Genomic DNA, 10155 nt, shown 5'->3' with positions numbered 1-10155 from the left:
CTACTTCTATTCCTCTTCCCTTTTTGTATATGTGTGTGTGCTTGTGGAGGCCAGAGGGCAGCCTCAGCTGTCATTCTGTTACTCTCGACCTTATGTTTTAGCCAGGGTCTCTCACTGGCCGGGAGCCCCCCGGCTTCCACTGACTTGACTGTGTCTCCCTGCCTCCTGGTATAGTATACACCCTGGGGTCATGGGTGTATACTAATGTGCCCGGCTGCACACTGGTGTTAGGGATCCGGACCCTCTGCCCTCTGACCCATCGCACCGACTACTCTTTTTATGTAGGGTTTCTCTGTGTAACAGTCCTGGCTGTCCTGGAAGTTTCTTTGTAGACCAGACTAGCCTTGAACTCACAGAGATCCATCTGCTTCTGCCTCCTGAGTGCTGGATTAAAGTCATGTATCACTACTACCTAAGATTTCTCTCTCTTTTTTCAATAGGTACAGCAATCATCCAAAATGCATTAATCAAAATTACCAAAACCCAAAATACATAGAAGGATAACTTGTAGATTTTTTTCTGTATGTTTGTTTTTGAGACAATGTCTTACTATGTAGCCCTGGCTGTCCTGGAACTCTCTATGTAGACCAGCCTACCCTTGAACTCAGAGATCTCGTGCCTCTACCTCCTGGGTGCTGGGGTTAAAGGTCTGTACTAACGCCCAGCTTTTAATCAGGAATAAAACCAAGGATTCAAATAAAAAACTCCTTTTTACTTACAGGAAGTTGGGAGGATTCTAAAGGAGAAAAGAAGCCAGAGACTTGTTCAGTTGTCTAACAAACACACTGTTCGTTTTCTGTTCCACGTGCAGTGCTATGTGTGCCTTGTGCATCCAGAGATGTCACCAGCTTATAGGTGAACTATAAAGTGATGTTTGCCTGGGTGTATGTCTGGATTTACAGAGGAAATGGTAGCTTTGTAAATTAAAACTAAGAACATTTTGGAACATTGTAGCACTGCCGGGCATGGTGGCACAAAATCCCAGCACTCAGGAGGCCGAAGCAGGAGATCTCTGTGAGCTGGAGGCCAGCCAGAACTACTTAGCAAATTGTGAGTCAACCAGGGCTGCCACAGAACAACACTGTTTCAAACAAAGAAACACTTATTTAAAACTCCACTGTTAGTGATCCTCGTGTGTGTGTGTGTGTGTGTGTGTGTGTGTGTGTGTGTGTGTGTAGCTACAGCAAGCACTCAATCCCTGAAGCATCTCTCCAGCCCATGGTACTCTTTTTTCATAATAGTTTGTAATATGATGACAGAAAGCAGAAGAAATGGAAAAATAAAAATGAAAGACCCCAAGAGGTTATTTGGAGGTGAAGAAAGGGGTAAGGCACTCCAGGAAGTAAGGTCAAAAAGTCGAGTTCTGTCTGGATCAAATTTGATGCTATTGAAATGGTGTTGAGGGTTTGGCTGATAAGGACTAAGTAAAAGGATAAGCCAGGCAGGCTTGCTATATGGTGAGTTCCAAGGAAGGCAAAAAAGCTCAGGTACAGAGATAACTTCAGAGAGCACATACCACTGCCATTTTCATCTGTAAGTTAGTCATAAAACACTTGTTTTCTGGTTCTGTTATAGCAGTCTCTTAGGCATAGAGCTGGCCTTCCTTGACCTCTTTGCAGGTAAAGCTGGTCTGCATTGTTGGAATCACTAGTTGGGGGAAGGAAGGAGAAAAACAATCCCTCACAGCTCCGCAGAACACGTTTCTTCGACCTGGGGTGGGCGGGGAGAGGAGAGAGAGCTCCGGTTGCTAATAAAGGAGTTCATTTTATTGTCTTTGCCCTTCCATTGTGAGAGGTGAGCATGCTCTTCCTCTGATGTGTAATGAAGCCGAATTCAGCTCAAAGGATCCCCCACCCCACCCTGCCATACACAACCCTCTTTGCATTTGAAAGGAACTAGAAATCCCGAGCCACACTTGGCAACAAGCCTTGGGTGGCAGAAGAAATTAAAGTCAAACACTATAAAGACATGGCACCCATTTGTGTAACCTTGGGTTGAGGTGCTACTCAACATCCAAGATTAAAGGAGTTTATTAGGTTGAATGGGTGCAAAAGAGCCTTAAGAATTGAGGCTACCAGTTATTTCCAGGAAAAGTCAAAGAAATAACGTTATCACCGCCTTCACGCCCTTATCCTTTGGAGAGAGCACTTGGTCCTCGTCACATACTCAAACTCATCGCTGGTACAGTGATGTGCGTTTTAGTTCAGCTTTATCAGTTAGTTGGCTTAAGTTCGCTAGGAACAAATCTACACTAAACCGTTTTTGTCTCCCATAGATCCCCTCTGCGAAGGAATAAAAGACACTTATTTCTGATTGACAGCTAACAAATGCTGCCACATCTCTGGTTAAAATTGTACCAGGCCTCTGGGAAAGACAGCAGTTGGTTACTTATTTGAATGAAATGTTCTGTCAAGAAAGAATAATTTCAATATAAAGTAAAATGGATATTTTATATTATTTTTAATTACATTTTGTTAATTTTGCAGGGTTAAAGCAGGACCATATGGAGGTCAGAGGACAGCTTGCCAGAATTGGTTCTTTTTGTCCACCATGTGGGTCTCAGGGATCAGGTCCGATTTGGCAGCAAGCACCTTTGCTGACCCATATTTTTTCTTCTTGAGACTGAGACTTGCTGAGTCAGCATTACTATAAGAAGAGCAGTCTGGGGATACTTAGAAAATGGAACAATGGGGTATGGCATCTTCTAGCTCTCGCCTTGTTCATGAAGGCAGGGCGAAAGAGGTGTTTGCTGTTCTGCCGCCGAGCACTCCTGTCTCCTGTTTCTCCTAGAATGGCAAACAGTAGTTTATAACCATCTAGCCCCAGCTACAAAATATAAAGGAACTATGAACTCTGGCTCAATAGGAACCATCCTCAATAATAACTTCTACATAGATATGAAATAAATGGTAAAAAAAAAAAAACAAAAACAAAAAAACCAGTGAAACTGCAAGAGTGTATCTGCACACATGCAAAGCATGTGTGTGCACTGTTTGCTTCTACCCTCGGTTTAGTGCAGAAATACAAGTGTGTGCGCACAGTGTTTGCTTCTACCCTCAGCTTACTCTAGTGCAAAAATGTATCTGCACACATTACTAGAGTATGTGTGCATGGTGTTTGCTTCTACCCTCAGCTTCTCTAGAACAAGAGTGTATCTGCACACATACAAGCATGTGCACACTACTTCTACCCTCAGCTTGCTCTAGAGAAAGCGTGTCTGCACACATACACGCGTGTGCACACTGCTTCTACCCTCAGCTTGCTCTAGAGAAAGCGTGTCTGCACACATAACACGCGTGTGCACACGGCTTCTACCCTCAGCTTGCTCTAGAGAAAGCGTGTCTGCACACATACACGCGTGTGCACACGGCTTCTACCCTCAGCTTGCTCTAGAGAAAGAGCGTGTCTGCACACATAACACGCGTGTGCACACGGCTTCTACCCTCAGCTTGCTCTAGAGAAAGAGCGTGTCTGCACACATACACGCGTGTGCACACGGCTTCTACCCTCAGCTTGCTCTAGAGAAAGAGCGTGTCTGCACACATACACGCGTGTGCACACGGCTTCTACCCTCAGCTTGCTCTAGAGAAAGAGCGTGTCTGCACACATACACGCGTGTGCACACGGCTTCTACCCTCAGCTTGCTCTAGTGTCATCCAGCCCTCAAGGCAGATGTTCCCACTTTCTTGTGAATTCCTTTCCGGATGGTCCTGCAGTGTGTTCTCATGTCGATTTGATGACTCCTCTGTTCCTGGGGTTCCAGACAAGTTTTGCACCTGCCTGCTAAGCTGCAGTGCTCCCACACTGAGAGAAAAATGAAAAGGACACACAATGGGTGTAAGAGAGCTTGTATTACACGGAGCAGAGGACACTGAGGAAAGGCACAGATGAGAGCCAGCAGTGAATCTGTGAGGACATCGGAAAGAATGCCCTCCTCCTGCAGGGACTTAAATTCATTTTCCTCGGCAAAGAAGCTGCCCTACATCCTCTTATACCAAGCTAAATGATAAATACTCCAGTAAGGTTGGAGGGAAGAAACATACAAATAAAACACAAGACTTTAAAATTAGGCCTGTGGTGTTGGCGCACACCTTTAATCCCAGCACTGGGGAGATGAGACAGGCCAATCTGTTTGAGTTCGAGGACAGTCTGGCTACAAAGTGAGATCTAGGACAGCCAAGACTACACAGAGAAACCCGATCTCAAAAAAAAAATCCAAACGAAAACAAAAGCAAAAGACTTTAAATTAAGACATTTTCATATGGCTATATCACGTCTACCTTTGTGACTTTGATCAAGGAATTTATTTCTCTGAACTTTGTTTCCTAATTATAAATGTTAGCTGCTAAAGTATATTGCTAACTATCCCATAGTGTGATGAGGTACCTCGCACATAGGAAGACCTGGAAACTGGTGACTATCGTTATTTTGTTATTGTTAAAAAAGTAATGGTAGCAGTATTGTGTATCTTCCGTCCAATTCCATCTCAGTGTTTACTTGTTGATAATCTGTCTTGACTCCAAAAGGGTATAAGGCAGCTAACATAAAAAGAAAACAAATTTTCTTTTAAACAAAGTCTATAAAAAAAGGAACTGTCAAGCTTAAGTTATGCTTCAAGAGGCCTGTTTGGCAAGCATACCCAGCATGTGGGACAGGAATATGCCCAGCTGGACATCTGCACATAGGAGGGATGTGGGTCTGGGGTTTGCATTGACTTCGTTTGGTTTTTTGAGACAGGATTTCACTCTTGCCCACAGTGGCCTGAGAACTTGCTAGGTAGTCCAGGCTTGCCTTGAATTTGCAGGGAACATCCCACTTCAGTTTCCTGAGAGCTGTGATTATGTATGTGCACCATGGTTTATTTGTAACATCTCTAGCCAAAAACCTGCGAACAGCCAATGTAAATTAGATTCTTATTAATTCTGAATTATATCAGACTTTTTTTTCTAATGAACATAGAAACATACATCTTTAATTTGTTTTGTTTTGTTTTGTTTTGCTTTGTTTTTCAAGACAGGGTTTCTCAGTAACTGGAGCCAGTCCTGGAACTAGCTCTGTAGACCAGGCTGGCTTTGAACTCACAGAGATCCACTTGCCTCTGTCTCTTGAATGCACCGCCACCACCCGACACATTTTAAATTTTTTATTCATGTGCATAGGTGCCTGTGTAAGTGTACACCCATGCTCTCAGAGGCCAGAGAGCATCATATCTCCGGGAGCTGGAGCTACAGTCAGCTGTGACCTGTCTGACATGGGTACTAGACACTTGGGTCCCCTTCAGGAGCGGCAAGCACTCTTAGCCACTGAGCCATCTATCTCTTCAGCCCAGACACTTGAGCTTTTGAACAATCTTCCTGTGTGATTTTTTTTTTTTTTTTTTTTTGGTTTTTTCGAGACAGGGTTTCTCTGTGGCTTTGGAGCCTGTCCTGGAACTAGCTCTGTAGACCAGGCTGGTCTCGAACTCACAGAGATCCACCTGTCTCTGCCTCCCAAGTGCTGGGATTACAGGCGTGCGCCACCACCGCCCGGCTCCTGTGTGGTTTTTAACTGCATTTGTAGGCTCCTTTTATAACCAACAGGAGAAGCAGGAGGAAGTACCCTTACAATCATTTCTATTGTCATTTAAACAAAAGCCTATGTAGGACGACATGGGAAATGATTCCACGAGTGTAGAGCTCTACTCTGCTGGGCTGTAGTCATTTACACATCAGTTCATTGTTCTCTCTGCTGCTTTAGGGAGAGGAGAGCTGCTGCCACGTGCGTGACTGTGGGGCTCAACTCAGGGCAGATGCAGACAAATGCTCACCACAGAGCTACACAGCAGCCCCGTCCACCTAGCACAATAACCATAATTTGATCTAGATTTCAGAATGGGACCAACTGTTAACAGGTTTGGTTTGGTTTGGTTGTTTGTTGATTGTTTCTATGTGGTTTTAGTTGGTTGGCCTGAGACAGGGTCTAACTATGTACTGAAGCTAGCTCTTTGTAGACCAGGTAGGTCTCAGAATTCTCAGTGTAGATCAGGTTGGCCTTCATGTCAGAGACACTTGCCTCTGCCTTTCAAATGCCGGGATTAAAGACCACACCAGGGTTGGTAGGTTTTTGTTTGTTTTGTTTCTATGAACATAAATTAGTTGAGAATCTAGGTTATCAAAAGAACTGTCCCTAGAAATTTCCAAGAGAGCTAATTGTACCCCCTCCTACTGCCACCATCCATGACACTCCTAATACTCTGTGGGCATCGCCTGAAGTTCTTATCGCTCCATTAAATGTGTCTACTGATGGCATTTTAGTACTGTACCCACCGGTGCTAGAATCTGGCCCTTTGCAGCCCTCCCACAAGGGTCTGTCATTTTGTCACTCACTGCAACTCTGTTACAGATGGTGACTCTGACCTGATCCTCTTCAATGACATGGAGTTGAGAGTTATTTATTCTGAGATAATTCCTTCCGGAAATGATAATGCGCGCTTTTTGTACTGCAGAAATTTGTAAAGGAATATAACCCTTTCTTTCAAGGTTCTCAGTCGCACAGTGTGGCAAACAGATGTCGAGTATGGAAGCAAACTGTAGCAGAATGCAATTCGTAATTAGTTGCCGTAATAAAGTTTCCTTAGGATGCCATTGGGCTTCAAAGGAGGGGCATTTCACACGCTTATGGAATGGAAGATGACAAGAGTTGACATCAAAGTTAGATTGTAAAGAAATAAAGATTAACAAAATAAAAGAGAGACTTGCTATCCAAAGCCCAAGGAACTCCCCCCCACACACACCCAAGAGAACCTGGAGAAATCAGTGAACTTCAAATGGTTTATAGCAGGGATTGGGGCTGCCTGGCGGAGGTAGGAACAGTAAAAGGCTTCACGCACGCACAGGTATGTGTATATTTTCTTTGTAGTGTTGGGCTCACACCCAAGGCCTTGGTCACGCTGGGTAAGCTCTACCACAGAAGGTCATCTTTAGCCTTTATGTTTGAAGCACTTGAACTTTATCTGGAAGAAGATGGAAGGGTTGCATATTGAGGTAGGAAGTGAAGAAAACCAGATTTATCTTTAGAAATGCGGTGGATTCGAGGACAGACTAGAAAGATGAGAGACCAGAGGTAGTTGGAGAGCTGACACGGTAACTCGGAGGAAAGCAGGCCTAATGCAGGAGAGCGATGTCAAAAGCGGCATCCACTGTCCCTGAAGAATCATACTCTGAGAGAGCTTTTTCCAAGTCCTCCAGAAACCTGGGAAAGGCTGCCAGGAAAAGCAGCCAGCGGAGGTGTTAGTGGGAAAAGCTCTAATCCTCCTTGTCCTAAACGGGGAAAATAAATGGGCTCTTTAGGCTGTGCCAGAGCATAATAAAGTCTTTGGGAAGAAAAAAGTATTAAAGATTATTGAAAGATGCTAATTCAGCTTAATCCCCTTTACAGTATCCTCTGCCCAATAGTGACTCCATCTATGGTGAACAATCCCAATAGTAGAGGAGCAAGCCTGTGTGCCCCAGGAAAAATATGAGCTTTTCTGGCACGGAGGGGGAAGAGAGGAGGAGGGGGAGGAGCCAGAGGGAGAATGGAGGGTTATTCAATAAGACTGGCAAGTAAGGCTCCCAGGGGCTGCCTAGATTTCCCCATTGATGTCATCTCTCTCTCATCACGAAATTCATCTGTGATTTGAGGACAGGTTTTACAATGGGTAAAGGAAGTGATTTCCTAAGGCACTTGTGGGGCCAGGAAGCAAAGCTTTTCTTCTCTCAGCCCCTCCCTACCCTAACATATCATAGGGTCTCAAATCCACCATTAGCATTTCTGAAGACATTAAGTCACATTAAGGTGTTAATGACCTATCAGATAGCCTTCATCCTGGCATAGGGACCCTAGGAATTACAGAACAACCAGCAAACGGTCCCTTGAGATGCCCAGCCGGATTCCTAGCGATTGTCCCAGGGGGCTTAACTAAATGCATTGAGACCTAGAGTTTGTTCAAAATACTATTTCCAGGATTCCCTCTTGTATTATTTTGTCTCAGTAAATCCTTGGTGGATTTATGGGAGATTTTTGATATGTCGCTAAATTCAAGGACTCTTAACTGTTCTGCCTCATCAGACCACAAAAACTCCTGTTTCACACAAACACAGGAAAGCAGTGTCTTCAGGCTGCGCACAGCCGTCTTTGCTCATGTGGAGCACTCTCCTGCTAATGTCTCTGAGAGGTGCTACGGTTTTAAAAAGTGGCACATCGGATGCTGACACGCAAAGGTTCTGCGCATGCTTCAACAGCTTGTGTGTGTAATGCAGTCTGTGTACTTAGTGTGTGTATGCAGGTGCCCCTTTGTACATGTGTGTGGATGCCAGCAGCACGGGAGTCAACGTGTGTGTATACCCTTAAACAAGTCTAAGGAGTAGGCAGGGCTTTTGAACCTGTTGCCAAGAAGTGCAAGGTTCAAAATGCTCAAGATGAATTTAAGGGATGAACAGAAATTTTAAGTGAATAAAACAAAAGATCTTTAGGGGCTGGAGAGATGGCTCAGTAGATAAGAGCAATGGCTGCTCATGCAGAGGACTTGAGTTTAATTCCCAGCACCTACAGGGTGGCTCACAACTGCCTTTAACTCCAACTGCAAGAGACCCAGTGACCTTTCTGACCTCCAGGGTCACCAGGCACACACACAGTACACAGACAGACACGCAGGCAAAGCAACCGTGCATATAAAATAAGATATTTATTTATTTGGCTGTTTTGTTTGGAGACAGAGTTTTACTATGTAGGCTTGGGTGGCCTAGAGTTCACTACACAGATGAAACCAGCCCTGAATTTACAGAGCTCTGCCTGCCTCTACCACGAGATTGCTAAGATTAGGGTGTGGGCCACCGTGCCCATCAAATTACTTTTTAATTAAGTAATAAGTACTTGTTAATAATTCAGCGTCTGCAGAACTTGCTAATTGGCCACTTACTTAAAATACTATTACCTTTTGTATATTTGGTATTATACAACTTATAAAATGCTTAATGTAAGAGTTCAGATATGAATTCAGGAAAATGATCATGACATGTTATTATCGTCTTTCCCCAAGACCCCAACTAGCTAGTGACTTGCATAGCATCATGTCTTCTGGTCAGTGAGACACAGGTCTTCAGAGCAAGCTCTGCCGTGCCCTAGCTGCAACCCTTTTCTACCACGTAAATATGCATTCATTTCATACTTCCGTGCTCTGTGTTTATATGCTTATAGTCAGGATTACAAAGGTCTTTCAGTCCAGTCCTCAATTTTGTCATCACTAATAGAACAAGATAATGTACTTCCTACTGAGCACAAGATAATTTATAGTATCAGAAGTCCTATTCTAAGCAGGTTGTATATCTTGAATCAGTATAAATAAGCCTTTTAATTGTTTTTTACATTTGTTTAGTGTGGGGGGGGGGGCACATTAAGAGGACAACTTACAGGACTTCCTTCTCTCCTTCTACTGTGTTTGTCCTGAAGATTGAACTCAGGTAATTAGGCTTGGGTGTCATACCTTTGCCTGCTGAGCTTTCTGTTTGTCTCCCAGTATATAAGCCTTTATATTGGACTTTCAGTTTACAGGAAACACTGGAGTAGAAGAACAAGCTAACTGACCTAATGGGAAGCCACTGGACAAATTCTGGATGGGTATATTTTGTACAATATTTGATCTCTTCAACAGATCCATGTCAGGAAAGAGTACTGGAGGTGGGAGGATAATGTAGATTTAAAGAATGCCCAAAGACAGGTTGGATGCTCAACTTACTAGACCTGGATGGAGGTGGGGGTTCCTTGGACTTCCCACAGGACAGGGAACCCTGTTTGCTTTTCGGGCTGGGGGGAGACTTAATTGGGGGAGGGGGAGGGAAATGGGAGGCGGCGGCGGGGAAGAGACAGAAATCTTTAATAAATAAATAAATAAATAAATAAATAAAATAAAAAAAAAAAGAATGCCCAAAGACATTTACTGTTTCCTTGTGGTCTTTGTTCACTTGTTCTCACCCAGAACAATGGCAGGGGGAGTGCTGTGGTGAGCAGCCGCCAGCACCTACATCAGCACCGGCTCACGTGGGTCCCACCCTCCAGCAGTTCATCTTAGGTGTGCGCTTTGGAACCTGTCTTCTGCTCAGAGCTCTCCTGAGACATTGAGAAGCTCATGCGTTTGAA

This window comes from Microtus pennsylvanicus, chromosome 12 (genome assembly GCF_037038515.1).
Source record: "Microtus pennsylvanicus isolate mMicPen1 chromosome 12, mMicPen1.hap1, whole genome shotgun sequence".
Taxonomy (NCBI): Eukaryota; Metazoa; Chordata; class Mammalia; order Rodentia; family Cricetidae; genus Microtus; species Microtus pennsylvanicus.
This window is presented reverse-complemented; position numbering follows the sequence as displayed.